The 17151-nt window shown below is 43.7% G+C and overlaps 1 protein-coding gene across 1 annotated transcript in view; it reads left to right on the forward strand.

The window, feature by feature from the left end:
* Positions 1 to 17151, forward strand: part of PRKCH (protein kinase C eta) — a 113318-nt gene that overhangs the window by 9586 nt on the left and 86581 nt on the right. The window lies entirely within an intron of this gene.

Raw genomic sequence — 17151 nt, forward strand, 5'->3', positions numbered from 1 at the left:
GTCAGTGTGCTCATCCCATGCTAAATGTATTCAGTTCTGGGCTTTGCTCCTTCAGAATAACAAAGGTTGTATAAATCAGGAATGACTAATGAAAGACTAGCTTATCCTGTTTGAATTCCTACTTTGTCTTGCATTTGCTTTCTTGGTAAACAAGGACGTATAGCTTGTTGGCCTTTTCCTCAGGACTGCAGAGCAGAGGAAAAATAGAGTTCTAAGTAGTGAAATTTGGGATTGATTTACTGCATGTTTTCTTCTATCTCATATCCTTCAATTCTTTTAAGTTTTACGTGCTTTTAATGTTATCCTTCCCTCACATGTAAACTGGCACATACATGAAGCTCTCTGTACCTCACTTCTTTCTGGTATCAATTTTTAATAACATCTACGTTAAAGATGCCTTCTTCCTTTCTTACTTGTTTTTAAAAGGTTTGCCTGTGTCTTCTGTGAGATTCCAGCAGAACAGGAGCCTGGTGTTTGCTCCTGCTGTTGCTTGTGAGGTTTACGTCAGTGGATTCCCCATGGCTTCGATGGAATTATGCTCCCAGCTTTGCAGTGGCTAACTGGGAGAAGAACTGGACACGTTTCCTTCCCCCTTCTTGCATGCAACAGAGTTGATAATGATGGCTGGGTTGTACATTATTTATTGGGCACAGCGAGTGCCCATGGTGCTCTGAGAAAGAGGAAGGAATTGGTTTTCGTCAATGGGTTTATTATCTAGGTCATTCACAGACTGAGGCATCTCACACTAATATATTCAATGAAAATTTATTCCCTCAGGCAGTTTGCTCCTGAGCCTGGAAGAAAATATAACCATGTGAGGAAAGTGTTCCCGTGCAGTCCAAATCCATGGTGGGATTTCTTGTCAGTGCTGCTCGATGGAACACGCTGTTAATACAAAAGCTACAAAGGTTTGTGTAGGGTGAGCCTCCATCTCCTAATAGGGCGTGGTGGGAGTATTGCTGCTGATAATCAGTTTTCTACACGGAGTCCCACGCTTATCACTTCATTATCTGTTTACTTGGTAGCAGTAAAAAGTCCAGCTTTGGGTACTTCCCAAGAACTCCTCACCAGACTGGTTTGTAAGGGAGGGTGATTTACTGGAGATTGTTGAAAATGACCCTGCAAATAGTTTTCTTTTATAGAAGTTTGTCCCTTGTTTCTGCAAGGGACTCCTGATGTGGCAGCTAAGAAGAAATGCTGGTTTATTTAGTCTTCTTGAATATGACGGGATGTAACTATGGTCATTTAGTAGCTACTTTACAAGCAACTAAGCTGTTCTCAGCTTAGAGTGGAGCAGAACTGGGTGGAAAAGATAAGCCATCTTCCTCTCAAAAATTAGCCCGTGTTACAATAATCCTGTCAATACCTGTGATAGTAACTTATTTTGACCATGCTTTAAATCAATTAGCTTGAGTAACATCTAGCCTGTCTTGCCAATAGGGATGGTGTTTTCCCGTCTTCCCTTGATTCTAGAAAGGAACGTGTTCCACTTTCCTCTTGCTGAAAGGTTTATCAAAATCTAGATCTTCAAATTCATTTTGCTTATGTCCAAGAAAGGAGCAAGGTCTAGAGCTGTCCTAATGAGCCCAGAAAATAGAGCTTTATTCTTTCCTTTTGAAGGACAAAAGGGGTGTGATATGGCAAAATAAGTGGTACAGGAATAGATAAAAGTTTCTTTGGCACATTTGCACAGGTTGAGGCTGATTTCTCCAGCTCTATCTAAAACACAGTGGAATCCCCTCGTATTTACTGTTAAGGAGCTGTCTCTGCTGGCCAAGACTCACTGTATCCACATCCTTAGGACTTGTCATCTTCTGGGAGTGACAGTGTCGAAATGAAGATCCTCCTGGATTCTGGAGGATCAGGGATAAAGCATCAAAAATCCAGGCTGTGCTGCACATCCTCACAGAGTGTTTTTCAGCCCCTTGTAAACAAAACAGGTTCATGTGCTAGCATGACCCTTTCCATCTGGGCTAACATAATAGTAATGAAGTCATCCAGTGTAGGAATGAGTTTTGTGTTTAAATGTGAGGGAGCACTTTTTCAGCAGGCCTGTGACGTGTGGGCTCTGGCAGTTTGGACAGGGCAGATCCAGGAGGGCACCCAGCAGGTTTTTGCCTTCCTCTGCCCCATGGGCAGTCGCTGTGCAGCAGGAGAGGTGGAGAGCTTCCTGCTTGAGTCTCAGCTTCTCACATACCCCATTTCACAGCTGAGCTTGCTAAAGAAACCATCAGTCAGGCGCCGGGCAAGTCAGTGTGGGGGGCTGTTTGCTGTGGTTTTGGAGTCGTGCGAAAGCAACCGTCCATTGTGCTGCCTCTGCGGAGGAGCGGTGGCGGCCGGAAGAAGAGGTGGGAGCGGAATTTTGGGGCAGCTGGGGCCCTTAATCTGCTTTTGGTCAAAGCTTGATGCCGGGATGGTTTTCCCCTGTATTTTGTATCTACCAAAGAACTTGGTTAATGATTTATCAGTTCACAGAATCACAGAACTGTTTGGGTTGTAAGGGACCTTAAAGCTTATCAAAGTTCCAACCCCTGCCATGGGCAGGGACACCTTCCACCAGACCAGATTGCTCCAAGCCACGTCCAACCTGGTCTGGATCACTTCCAAGGATGGGCCAGCCACAGCTTCTCTGAGCAAATTGTGCCAGTGCCTCATGCCCTCATAGGGAAGAATTTCTTCCTAATCTCTAATATTTACCCTCCTTCAGCTTGAACCATCATCAACCCCCTACTTCCCCCGCGGTTTCTGATGACCACTGTACCAAGCCCTGTTCTGAGGTTACCTGTACTCCTCTGGAGGCGTGTTGGTGGCTGCTCTCTTCTCTCTCTCAGGTGAGAGTTGCTGTGTGTAGTTGCACATCTGCAGGAGAGCAGGATGTTGATGCAGTGGTGTGGAGCTGCCTGTGAACGCCTGCCTGCTGTGGCACAGACAGGACATGACACACATTCATTTTAGTTCTTGCTTGGCGCTGTATCTAGCGAGGAGAAACCCTTTTGGCTGGTTATGTTCTTCCTGGTTAGCGCTTTCTTGGTTAAAATTCTTAGAATTAAAAGCTTCAGAAATTTTAAGAAGGAGCTTAGAACAGAGAATTGAAGCTGTATCTAAAATCATCACTTGATTCATTTTAGAATTGCATGATTCTGATTTTGTCAAGAGTAATATTGAAGGATCTGAGTGATTTCTTCACTCTGAAGGATCTGAGTGGATTTCTTCAAAGAGGAGCAAAAGATCATTCAAGCTGTCACATGTTTTGGCTTATGTGGATGTGATCTCAGAAGGTTTCTGGTGTGCCCTTGCAAGTTTGTCATTTCCCATTGTCATGGAGAAAGCTGTGTCTGTGATTAATACGAGGTCACTGGTGTTATTTCTATATATAAATAAGCTTAGTGCAAAGAGGCTTGCCTCAGCAATGCATATGCAGTACTCATTGTTTTTAAGTAATGCACTTCTTATTTTAGTAACATTTTTGAAGCTCCTGTTCCTGTTTTGAACATGAACATTAGGTGAGAAAAGAGTAACTAAACGTGCAGGTTTTAAGTAGCCCTTGGTGTCCCCATGTTTGGCTTCTGAAAGATTGCTCTGAAAACATCTTTGTGACCTCAAAAAAGCTCATCAGCGTTTTCTCAGTATAAGTTTTGTGGTTCATTTCTAGGTTGACTAAACTATCTTTTTATGTTAATAGTTCTGGTCATAGGAAGCTTCATTTGCAGAAAAATTTGCAGATTCTCTCATCTCTGGAAGTGTTCAAGACCAGGTTGGATGGGGCTTGGAGCTACCTGGTCTAGGTAAAGTATCCCTGCCTGTGGCAGTGGGGTAGGAATGAGATGATCTTTAAGATCCATTCCAAACCAAACCATTCTATGATTCTATGTAATTTGGGTTTGGTTTTTTTTTTTGGTTTTTTTTTTTTGTTTTGTTTGTTTTTTGTTTTTTTTTTTTTTTGTTTTGTTTTTTTTTTTTTTTTAATTACTCCAGCTGCACAAAAAATATGCTGTTTCAGTGCCTGATAATGTTTTTCTCTGTCAGCAAGAAGGATTTTTTTCTCTTTTGAATATATATGTATATTTTAGCCAGTAAATGGGTAGTTGCAAAATTCTGTACACCTATAGCATTTCTTCTTACTCCATCTCTGACAATATTAAGCAAGTGTTTCCACAGGAACAGTGCTCTTTACAATAGACAAGTGTTGTGGCTTGCTTCAAAGCCACAGCCAGAACACGTAGGTGTTTGAAGAGTACCAGATCTTTCCATCTCTTGCTGTGAATTTTCCCGTGGGTCAGTACTTGTTCAGACTTTCTAGCTCAGTATCCGAAACCACCCCCCTGTTTCATGTTGCTCTGTGTGGTAATGCCTCAGAAGCCTTTCAAACTCTGCTGGGCTGCAAGAGGAGTTTTTTGGAATCATGAAAAATCGCAATTCGTGGTGCGGCCAAGATCTAGTCAGCAGCTCCAGTTCAGGATCAAGTAAGTGTTCAAGGCCAGGCTGGATGGGGCTTGGAGCAACCTGGTCTAGAGGAAGGTGTTCCTGCCCATGGCAAGATGATGGAACTGAATGATCTTTGAGATCCCTTCCAAACAAAACTGTTCTATGCTTTTTTTTTGTGGTTCCATCAAACTCCTCACTACTGTAATCTTATCTCAGGCTCTTTCAATGTAATGTGTATTAGGAGTTGAACAGTGTTAGGTATTTTATTATCTTTCTTAGGGAACTGTGTTTGTAATGTTTCCCTTCACTGAATGTGGGTCAGTCATTAAAAGGGACTGGATCTCTTCTTTTACTTCCCTCCAAGGTGGTTGCTGAGAGGACAGGAACTGAGTGGCTCTTGGCTTTATATCACAGGGCTTGGTAAATCTTAAAGAAGGCAAGCAATTTGACTTTATTTTCAGAGGAGATGAATGCTGTCCAAGAGATTTCTGTCCTCAGCTGGTGAGAATTAAGGTAAAAGACTAAAACTAATGTGACTTTTCCCAGCGTGAGTAAACTCTTGCTTTGGGAATTACGGGAATGTGTCCCCACACACAGCAAGGGCTGTTTGTCAGCAGGAAGAGGAGCATGAGGTCCACATTAGCAGTACCACCCAGGTGGGGATGTGCTTTTCTCCAGGAGGAAATTTATACTTTAAACACATTAGTGTGTTTAAAGTATAAGCATGTTAAAAGCATGTGTGTTTGTATATAAAACACATGCAACACTCTGGCACAGATAAAATGCCAGGCCTTCCATTCACAAAGAACAAAACATTAAAACATTTGTCAAGGAGGGAACACGACAACAGTTGTCCTAAATATGACTGGCTTTGTAAGTGAGCCTGTCCTGCTCTTGCCTTACCCAGGATTGCCATGTGCTGGGGCTTGTGGCAATCCTCAGCAAAAGCTTTGTTTGGAGAGCAGAGGGCTTATCTGCAGGTTTGTGGGTGATGCTGAAATGTGAATGGGAAATGTGGTCAGCACCAAAGTTATGTTCTCGACTGACCTGTCAGCAAAACCACTCCAACCATGTTCTGACCTTTTCCTCTACATACCCTTTCTGGGTGTCTCAACCCTCTGGTTTATTTAATCCAAGGTAAATCTTGGTCACATTGGTTCCTCATCTTGAAACCACACTTTGGAAAGGGAAAAAGAAACACTAAAAAGAGGAAATAGGTGACAGCATGCTGCTGGTAGGTGCTAGCAAGCTGCCTGTCAGCTTGCAATTGTTCACAAAACCCTGGAGAGCCTTTGTCCTTCAGAGGGAGGCAGGTGGCTGGGTCAGCTGAGCAGCACATCCCAGTGACACGGCACCTCGTCACCATCCGGTGGCTTGGGAAGGCTGGAGGCTGGTGCTGTTCAGCTCCTTCCTGGCTTAGCCTAATTGTTGGAGTTACAGCTCTGACTTCATGGTCACAAGTGGGTAGTGAGATCATCTCTCTCATGAGGTAGATGAGGAAAACTGTAGTCACAGACTTGATAGGACTAAAAATTGCTTGGTCTTGGACAGTCTGTCTCTTTTTGTAATGCTTGGCCTCAGGATTTCAGGACAATTTTTTTTCCATATTATTTTTGGTACTGATATCCAACCCACTGTCCTTCCCCATTAAAAACCTCACCTCTGCACCCTTTTTTCTAACTGCTATTTCACAGAAATATTTTGATTGTACTCTTCCATCATCCCCACCAAAAAAAAAAAAAAAAACCAAAAAAACCCCAAAAAAACCCAAACAGAAAACCAAACACATAAACAAAACCCACTGTACAAATAGGATATGATCTAACTTGGCAAAGCAAGTGTTGGCAGTGGCGTGTCCTTTCTGGGTGTTGTCATCTGCAACCTACATTCTTTGTGCTGCCTGAAGACTTGATTGTGGCTCCCAGCACTGGACCTCATGGGATTGAAGCAGAGATGTGAGCAGTAACATCTGGACAGCAGGAGCAAGCATCATACCTTCAGGAATGCTGGGGGAGTGCAAGCCTTGGCACTCTTTTTTTTTTTTTTTTGGTACCTTTGGAAGCATCTAATTGGCTATGCAACCAGAAACTGCTGGTGCTTTTACATGATGTTCTGGGATGTGTGTACCCAGGGATATGGAGCAATCCCATAAGTGGTTGGCAGGGAATGGGAGAGGCAGTATGTGGGCTAAAGTACTTTTAAACCTTTCTTTTCATCTTTCCCTGTGTCCCAAGCAGGTTCTTTTCTGTGAGATGCCACTCATATTTGAGAGTTTGCTTTTCATCTTTCTGTCTCAAATTATTGGGCAGATAATCTTGCAACATGGAGAGGGGATGTGGTGGATTAATACTGGCTGGGTATAAATGTTAGTCCTTAATAATTTCAGTGCTAAGAAACTGCCAGGTGAGGAAGTGAGAGGAAGAAGAAGGAAGTCACTTTGATCAATTCCAGATCTGGGAAGAATTATCAGAGCTGAGGTGCTTAGGCTTCCCCATAGTGTTACAGCCCATGCTAAGGTTGAAAGTTGCTGGATTTAATCTCTCCTTTTTGTATCCTCACTAAGGATGAGTAATGGGACTAACACTTTAAATGGGAATGTGAGCTATGTTGGGAACTGTACTTCTAAAGACTGGCATGCCCCTGAGACATGCCATTTGAAATCTCAGGATTTGCCAGAAATATTGCTGATAACTTGATCCTGCACATAAATTAATTCATTGTGATGCTGACAGGGGTGGTGTTGTGTGCCCCTCAATCACTTAGCTCAAGGCTTTAAAGTCACTGAAAAGACTGAGAGTTCTGGTGCTTTGAAGCAATTGACTCTTCTTGATGTCTGGACTTCTTTGGAGTCCAGGTACATGTTGCTTTTGTGGGTTTTGCCTAGTTTCCCTTGCACTTCTCCAAGCAGTGTGGCTGCTGTGCAGTGAGCTGTTTTTTGAAGACCCAAAGCCCTGTTTCTACCTCTGCTCCTGCCATCTCCATACATTGTTTTCCTTTTCTGTAAAACTGATGGCATGAGATGTGCTCAGCACCCAGAGGGGCTTTGCTGTCTTTGATTGGAAAGGTGGAGATGTGTGGGATGTGTCTGATGTGGGTGATGTGTTTGGAGTGCACGATCTCCTGTGCAGCTCCTTCCCTCTGTCACATTGGCTTCAGGAGAGATACGGCAACAGCCCGGTGGAATGTGACACCAGGATGGCAGCCTGGGTGACAGCCAGCACTGTGGACCTTCCTGAAACTTCTGCCATCCACTTTTTAGGGTTCCAGCTGTCCCCAGCGCAGTGAAGATCAGTAAAATCTTTGTAACACTTGGTGTCGAAGGGAGGGATGAAGAAGGAAGGTGCCTATAAATCAAGCTCTCTGCAGAGCTGTTGGTTTGCATCTTTGCCTCTGTGTTGTGGAGCCCCATCTTCCTGGCATCAAGATGCTGAGCACATCTCACTCCAGAACCCTTCTTTTGTAGTTTTATAGTGCTCATTATTAGTGATCAAGCATCATAAACACCTGAACTTTTCCATCAGATTGTGTTTTGCTGCAGCACCAGGACTTAACTTTTTACTGTTGCTAAAAGGATGGTATTTGGCTCTTCAATATCTGACTGAAATGGTTGGAGTAGGAAAAAGTTATGACCTTTCCCCTTTCTACCTGAGGTGTTGAGAAATTTGATGGATTAGTTTGAGAACTAATGGATTTTAATGGTTCATGATCTCATCTGCTGTGGCCTGGTTTTAGAAAGAAGAAAGAGCTATTGGACAAAAATGGAAAAGCAGCAGTACACCAGATGAATTACATGTAGTAGGAAGATATTTTAAAAATAGTGACACACCTAATGGAGACTCAAATGAGAATAATTTCTCAGAAGTTTAGGATTATGCAATAAAGCCTATGAATAATGAGAAAATATTTCCCAGCACTGAATAGTGGAGAACAACACAAGGAGGTGAGTGAGCAAAATTCTGGGGAGACAGCTGCGGAGGGGCTCTTCACATAGTGATGCAGCTGGTTTAGGAGTCCCTGCTCCTTGGGTTCGATCCATGAACTGGGTATTGAGGGCTCTGCCTGATGCTGTACAACCCAGTGGATTGCCCCTAAGTTACCCCTAAGTGCTGTCCTGCTGTAGGTGTGCAGTGGTGGTCCCTGGGCAAGCCATGAGACACAGAACCTCAGACCATGTGCAGACTGTGCTGCTTAATGTAAAGTCATAAATTATTCATAAAGTCTGCCTCGATTTGTCAGGGAGGTTAATTAAAGCTGAAGGTGAATGCTGAGCCTTGGAAGACTTCTCAAGACTGAGAGAACTGTTGTTGCTTCTCTGCCCAATCTTTTTGTTTCTCCTCCCGTATTTCTGCCTGGTGGCTGTTCTGTTCCTCTCTGGCCAAACCCAGGTCTCTGGTGTGCACTGGGCTACCTGAGCTGGCTTTTTCACTGCTCTTTCCTTCCTGAGGGGCATTGCCTCAGTTCTAAGCACATCTGTGTCATTGCTTTTGAGGAAGCTCTGCTCAGCATTTCATCGTGGTGGCCCTTGGAGTGTTTCCATGTGGGAAGTGCCACCAACTTGCCTACTTGGTACCAGTCAATGAATTTATTTCTTTATAATTGTAAACAGAAAAAGTGGCACAATTTCCTGTGTTTTCTGCCAAGTTATGTTGGGTTCATGTAGGAGACAGAGAATACACTGGTTGATAATCTCCAGATCTTGGAGACAGAGAAGGGCAATTCCTGTATTGTGTGCTCAGTGATAGACCTAAATAGTGAGCTGTTGGGATCATCCCTTTGCAACTCCAGCTCTACAGCTATTTAAAGATTTTTCTTTTGGTGGTGATAACTGGTTGTTGAGGTCTATTGATATGTTGTCACTGTTAATTGACTGGAAATAGAAGATTTTTGTTGTCTGATTATTGGTCAATGCTTTGAAGTCCCCTCAAGAGGAGAGACCTTGTCCCACTGTCAGCCTCTTTTACCTGCAGTTGCACACAGAGGCAGATTTCTATACCTTGCATATGCAAAGCTGATAGCCTGATAGCAGCTACTGAATGTGAGCATGGGTGTATTTGCTGTAATCAAGTGTTCAGACAGCTGAAAATGAAGCCCTACATTTGCTGTCCTTTAATTTAGTGGTCCTGCATTGATGTCAGCATTTGCCTTTGGGAAATTAAAGTAATCTGTGATTTTCCTTCCCATCCCTTAAAAAAAACTAGCTGTAGGAGGAAGACAAGAGTAGTTAGAAGGAAAATACAGTGATGGACTGGACATGGTGACATTTGGCACGGTGTTACAAAGATGCATGGTGAATAATTAAGGTTTAATTGTGCTCAGCAGAGCTAAAGCTCTGCTTGTATGTGCTTGTGGTAGGGAAAGGCAGCATCCGTCCTGCCCACGCGATTCTGGTTTCGCACGGGCTGTGGGAGTGAGCTGGGGGGTTCCTGCCCCTTCTCTCTGCTCAGGGAGGCTCAGAGCAGCCTTTTCTCTCTGCCTGGCATCTACCCTGGCCATCATGTGCTGTCCCTGGGGTGGTTCCAGCAGCTTTGCTGTCCGTGGCAGTTCACAGAGTCATCCCACGCTTGGCATGTTCTGTGCCCTCAGGAAATGGACCCTCGCTGGTAGGGTCTGGTCACCCTTCACATTTGCTTCTCAGCCCATTTACCATACCAGCCATTTCTAGCCCCACACTTGTAGGAGGTGGTGGATGAAAGCTCTTCTCTGTTGCAGATTCCAGTGTGTGCACGACATTCTTAGACTCTTCCATGTCCTCCCCCCCCCCCCATTTTGTTTTGAATTTCACTTAAATTTCTAAAGGAGTGGGTTCTTACTCAGTGATGGTACTGTTGGGATCAGTGCCCACACCTTGTCTTCAAGAAACTTCAGTACCATGGGATTTGTAAACAGGCAATTGGATCCTCTCCCCCGGCACATAACTTGGGAAAAAAGGTAAAAAAATCCCTCTGGAGAGTTGCTGTTTTTCTTTGCAAATATTAGGAGAACCAAAACGTAATAGTCCCTGAACCAGTCATGTCTATGTTTCTCTCTTTTTAACTTTATAACATTAATTTTTTTTCAAATATGCTGAAGAGCATCTTCCTGTAATCATTACTTGTAAATCATTCATTGCTTTAGAGGTATTTCTCAAAAGCCATATAAATTGCTGTAACACCAGAGGAGCAGGCTCTAGCTCCTGCTTTCAAAAGTTTTATTTTTTTTTTAAGATTTGAAACCTCCTTTTTTTATCTGTATTATATTTGTAGCTCTTCAAGCAGGTTTTCTTGGCAGGAATTTTCACAGGATAAATAAATCTTGTTCCCACCTCAGCAAATCTCCTGTAGAGGTGGGTAGTCTCTTGGATGAAACCAGACTAAAATTGATTAAAGAGTCCAGGATTGGCTAAGAGTCATTAGTTATGCATACTTGTTCATGGCTGGTGCACAGGTTATAATTAGTCAGCTTGAACGAAAACAAAAGTAATATTTTAAGCAGCTGTCCTGAAACAAAAAATTAGAATGACAATATTACAATAATAGCTGGAATAACTGGTTATAGGAGTTTTGAGAGAGACTTGACTTTCCACCCATGTGTGAGTTTAGCTGCAGAGTATTAAACTTTGTTCAGGTGAGCTGCAAGGGCTTTAACACTCATGGTACATGGACCTGCTGACTGCAGGTGGGATTGGCAGCTTTTCCCACTGCTGCCCAGGTCTGCCCCTGGCACCTGTGGTGGGAATTGCTGCCCTGAGCATTTGGCAGCTTTCAAAGCAATAAGAAGATACTTGGTACCCTGTTGTGTGTGTGTGTGTGGTTTTTTTTTTTTTTTTTTTTTTTTTTTTTTTTTTTTTTTGGTTGTTTTTTTTTTTTTTTGTTTGGTTTTTTTTTGTTTTTTTTAAGGCACCCTAATTTGAATCTTAAAAAGTGCATGCTGTGCATTTGTAGGAAGAATACTTTAATGGGTTGGTCTGGAAATGCAAAATCCCCTTTGTACTAGGCAGCCCTGAGGATTTTCAAAGGTGTCTGACTTGATAGACAGGTGTCTGTCAGCCTCAAAAAGTATAAGAGGGACTGATTAACCCAGACATTTGTATTTGGCTGAGAAAATTGCCAATTGACCTGTCCAAGGAAGTGCTACCTTATTAAAATAAAGAAAGATCTGGCATTCCATAAGCATGATCTGGTAAGAGCTTAAACAAGAAAGATGACAAGAAATAACTAGAGGCATGTGAAAAACCAGCTTTAGCCTAACCCAAATCTTCAGCTCTTTCGACTGAGCCTTGGGAATTGCCTCTACAAACTACTGATTACATACGCAGTTCTGTTAATTAAAATTAAAAATTATGTAGGAAGTAAAAAGATACAGCTACTTGTTTAATTAAGCTAATGAAGTCCCTAGGTAGCTTTTATATTTGCTTTACTCACTGCAAGTGTCTGGCCTGTTCTGTTTTTGAAGCCATGTCAGCATTGACATGCCTTAGAAAAAGGCTGTGCTTCTAGGATGCTTATGGATTGTGCCTATGGGGAAGGAAGGACAGGGCAGCAATGGGAGAAGGGATGTTCTAGGCTCCAGGGTAAACACAGTCATCTTTTGTGTCTGATCCAAACACAATAAAAAGATTCCCACTGATTCTGATGTGCCTCAGATCAGACTTCCCAGGCTGGATTATCTGTTGAGGGGATGGGAGGGGGGAAAAAAAAAAATCTTATAAACTTGCGTTTGCAAGATGTAGTGCTCTCGCCAGGTGCAGTGCTGAAGATGTCTTTTCATCCTGGAGACCCACCATATCTACCTCATCTTGATTTTGGAGAGTGAGTGACTTGCAGGCAGGCACCCTTTGGATCTGCCTCTTCCCATCCTTTCCCGGGGCAGGCTGGGCTCTCTCGGAGGCCAACTCACTATACCTGCTCTTCAAGTTCAGTGGATGCTTCAGCTGGGTGTTGATATGTTGCCTGAGAGATTACCCTCATTCTGAATTTGTTTTCCAAACCTCTTCCATTGATGAATCATGCACGGCCAGTTTTTGTTATATGTGGGAAGGTATGTGATTAAGGAGCCCTGTTTTGGTCTCCCTGCATCTGCTCCACTCCTGAACTAACTTATTTTTTGTGATGCAGAGAAGGAGCGTAAATAACAGCTGCCCTGTGGTTGGGAGTGATGCCAGCACAGCCCTTTGCTGGGGAAGGTGTGTGAGATGCTTCACTGGGGCCCCTCCTTGTGGGAAACTGGTCCCTGGCAGCTCCCTTTGAAGTCACGTGGAACAGCAGGATTCTGGCAAGTTCAGGCATGGGGCACCATGTGAGTGGTTTGGGTTAGGAGTGGAGTTCCTCACTCCCAGCACACTGTCCTGGCAAAGGCTTGTGCCTCGCAGTGGAAGTGTCATGAAGCCATGCCTGAGCTCATCATCCTTACCTGCTCATTTCCAGCTCGCCTGCCAAAATCCTCCAGCGCTTGTTTTCCCTGGTCCGGCTGTGAAGTTCAACAGAAGTTAAAGTGTGTGCTTAGCTCTGGGCCAAAATCCTGTGCTGTTCTCACAGGTACAGCTGAGTTGATCTTTTCCTCTCCTTGTGCTGTGGACAAATGTGCTTGCCTTCATTTCCTTCAGGGTGACTAAAGGATTTACTACACTGATAAGCACACTTTCCTCTCCCAGTAAGCTAAAACTTGGCCAAGTTACGTCTAAACCAGCCAGAAAGTCTGTGTTTTTCCTCCTGGTTCTTCCCTGGGGGACCAGGCTGAGGATGAAAGTGCTGGCGAGGGGGGAGGGTGATGATTGTTTACAGATCTACGTGCCGGTGGTATGCTGCATGCCACCAGTTTAGTTTGACTTATTCTAAGATCACTGCACCTCACGGCATTCACAGTATCAGGCATGCATAGAATTTCATACTTCTCCTTTGCTCCCAATACAGCAGGACTTTCCTTTGGTTTTGATACTAAGTTTACTTCCAGGCATAAGCTTGTGATTCCCTAAAATAAGTTATCCCATGCTAGATCTTTGGCATTAGGAAACTTTTCTCTGTACATATTACTTTTTGATGATTGTGTCAAATACATATGGATGGTTACATTCCTGTATCACTTCTCTTATACTATGGTGTAGGAGTTCCCCCTGAGCATCACCTGTGCTGCCTTCAGGCTGTTGAGCCTCTCTCCTGCTTTCTTTAAGAAAGAATATCAGCTGCTTTGTTGACCCAAACTGATTTCATGGTCTACTTTGGACTTTATTAACTCTGTCAAGATTAATACTGCGACACCCTGTTTCTCTGTAAAAATGTAGGGGTTTTGCCTTTAATGTCAATGCTGGGAAATGAAAAACAAAGAAGAAGTGAGGAGCAAAATTTGGTGTCTGCGTGGTGCTTGTGTTCCACCCACGCTGCTGTTGGGAGGATCCCGAGGGTGTTTGCTGGTGCTGGGAGGTACTGGCATCACCGGAGCTGTGCCAGCATGGAGTCAGGGCTTGGGCTGCCAGCCCAGGTCGGGTTATCCCTTCCATGGCTGGAGGGCCAGTCCTTTGGCAGCTGCTCCCTTTTGAACTGCTCAGGTCTTATTAAGTAACAGAACACAGTGAGAATCCCTGTCTGTCTGTGAAAGTAGGTGCTGGTGCTGGAAGTGCTTTGGTGACTGCAAAGATTGAAGGAGGGCTTATATCAGGAGTTCCTCCTTGTGGGGACACAGTGGGGTACCAGACTCCTGACTCTGAGTCTCTGGTTTCAGCTGGCTCTGGGCAATTTCTGCGTGCCCAGATCTGGCTGCAGTTGCTGGGTTGGGAGAGTTTCCCACAGCGTGTGCTACAACTGTGGCTGCAGTGCAAGGGTGAGAGCGGTGCTGAGGGTGTGAAGCAGGGGCAGGAGCATGAGTGGCTGTGCTGCAGGGCTGCCTGAGGTCACCCCCAGGGCCTGAGCGAGGTGCTGGCTGTTCACACCCAGCTCAGCACGCGTGGCTGCCCCGGCACCGTGCGTCCAGCAAGTGTGAGCAGCTCACAGGTGTCAGCTGCCACCAGCACAAGACCATGGTGTGGCCATGGTTCAGGTGTCCCTGTGATGGTGGGAAGCATGTCCTGTCAGGCAGCTGCTGCTCTCAGGGAGTTGGTGATGTTTCTCAGGCCAGCTCAGCTCTGTGGTCAGACATTTTCTTTTTAGGTTTTTAGGTCCAGCGTTGCTTTCTGTTTCGGGCATTTCCGCATGTCTTGAGTTATCTCAGGTACCGAGTTGGCTGCTACTTAGCTGGTCAAATTCATCCTTAAAGGAGATCACAACAAGTCCAAAAGTCAGACTTTTCCCTGTGGTCTGTTATTATTTCATTTCCTGGTATGTTATCTTTTGTTGTTCTGTTGCTATCAATTTAAGACTAGAGAAACCCTTAAGACTGTCTGGTTTAAACCCTTGTCTAGGATAAGAATTCCCCATTGGTCCTGCATCCATCAGTGCCGGTGTGCCAAAGTTTCAGCAGCTCCTGGCATGCTGGGGCTTCAGCCTCATTTTGGAGCCTTTCAGCTGTAATTTTTAATTAGATCCCCTTTAGATGTTCTGTAAGAAGATATTGAGTGTAGCTCAAGTCCTCTTGGCTGAGTGCTCTTGGACTGTGGTACAACATGAGCACAGCCACTTAGTAGGTGTAGGGGATTTGACTGGCCTTTAATCTTGGAGTCTGGAGGGGAGAGAGATTGTTTTATAACCCTCAGAAATCTCCTGCTATTGCTTTCTGAATTAATTTGTTTCTGTTTTGTAAGACTGCTATAGGCAGAGGACTCTGCTGTGCTAGGGGCAGAGGAATCCTCTTTGCAGAGATGGAGAACAAAGTGTGTCAGGACTTTGGGCCAGTTTTTGTCTGTGCCCTGTGTCGAAGGTGGGTGATGCTTTTGTTGGATTCCCTAGCCTTATCCCAGAAGCTTGAGTCCTGACAATCCTTTGCTTTTAAGACTGAACAAGGAGTACAGGATTTATTCCACATCCCACCAGAGGTACTATGTGTCAGAAGAAGGGAGGAAGGTTCTTCTTTGTCAGTGTAGAAGCAGGAATCTGACATATCCTGTATGGAGACTGGTAGGAAAATGCTAAGCACTGAAGAATGAGTTTGGAAACCTAAGTAAGTAAGGATTTTTCCATAAAACCTGAATCCTTAGTCTTGTAAATCGATTTGTGTGATTATATATTATTATATATTTTGGAAAGAACCATCTCTTTACAAAGCTGCACATCTCTCCAGGGAACTGAAATTTAGGCAAAAATGATGCATGGTATTGCTGGAGTTGAAATCTATTTGGGAAATATCTTCAATATTAATGGAGACAGAGGGCTGTTCAAACACAGCTTCCTAAAACCAGTGTAATATGCAGTGCAAACAAGCACAAAAATTAATATTGAGTTAAGACTAAATATTTGCTTTAAAATTTCCTTGTGAGACTGATTTTAATTATTTTTTTTAGTGGAGAATGTAGTGTCCATAAAATCATCATTTTGGTAGGAAAAATCCTAATCCCAAGCAGTTGTAGTTTCCCTGTTTGTGTCGCATTGATAGTGTGTGTAGCACCTTACAACCATAGCTGGAATCATGTGAATGAGATGTTCACTCATTCTTTTTCCTGAGAACATTTCTTCTGCTCATCCTAACAAATTCCCAGCAGTTTAAGTAACAATTTCTCTACTTCTGCAACAAATTGTGGGCTAGGGAAATGTATGGCTGTCTGTGCTTCCCCTTCACTTACCCCAGAAGGCTGTTTTTTTCTGGGCTGTGTCAGCATTCTGTACCTTAGCCCTGCAGAGTCAGCCCAGCTCAGTCACCTCCTCCCACCTACAGCTGTGCAGGTGCTTTCCTTGCATTTGTAGCTTGGCTGTTTGGCTTTTCTTTAGGGTTCATCTTTCTGTTTTTCCAGTATCTTAATATTATTGCCTGTTAGGTTCATGGCAGCAGCATTTTTTTGGAAACCAGGAGCAAGTTCCTGGGTCAGGGGTGGTCCATAGCCCTTGCCTGAGGAGCTCGGGTTGATGTTGGGAGTTTATTTCAGTGATGTGCTGGGTGTTTACACTGGAGAGGAATCAAAGGCTCACAGGGTACAGGAGGCAGCCTGAGCTCATCATCCTGTGGTTGTACAGGAGGAGCAGGGAGGGTTTGGATGAGCAATCTATTAATTCCCCCAGAGAGCTCCATTTTCAAAATTCCTGTTCTGCACAGGTGATTGATACCAATGAGGTGTGAAGCTCCTCTTTGCTAATTTTAATCTTGAAATTTGTGGGAAATTCGGGGGGTGCCTTGTTACTTCTTTCTTTGTTTTTGTTTTTTAACTGAGATTTCTGTGTGACAGCCTGACTCAAATGTCAGGAATCCTTAGCTGGCAAATTAAAAAAAAAAACAAAACAAACCACCAAAAGCAAGACCTTTATTAAAAATGTATCTCAAAATGAAAAATCTACTCACCAAAAAATAAATGCTTTCTTACAAGGACAGGCTGACTGACACTGGGATTGAATGTCTGATCCCTAAAATTATGTTCTGTATCTCTATCTAATTTAGATTAAACGACAAGAAGTCCTTAGGTAACAGCACTAATAGTTTTCTATTTCCTATGGTTTAAGGCCAAAAGGTGATTTATGTAAGAAATCAGCATTTGCCTCAGCAATTATGGTATTTTGAGAGACTGAAACAATTTCACTGAGATAAAATATAATAGAGAGGAAATATCCGTGTAATTCTCGAAACAGCTGCACATTGATCTTTTCAGAGAATCCAGTGTTAGTCCTGCTTCATTTA

This window comes from Vidua macroura, chromosome 6, assembly GCF_024509145.1.
Source record: "Vidua macroura isolate BioBank_ID:100142 chromosome 6, ASM2450914v1, whole genome shotgun sequence".
Taxonomy (NCBI): Eukaryota; Metazoa; Chordata; class Aves; order Passeriformes; family Viduidae; genus Vidua; species Vidua macroura.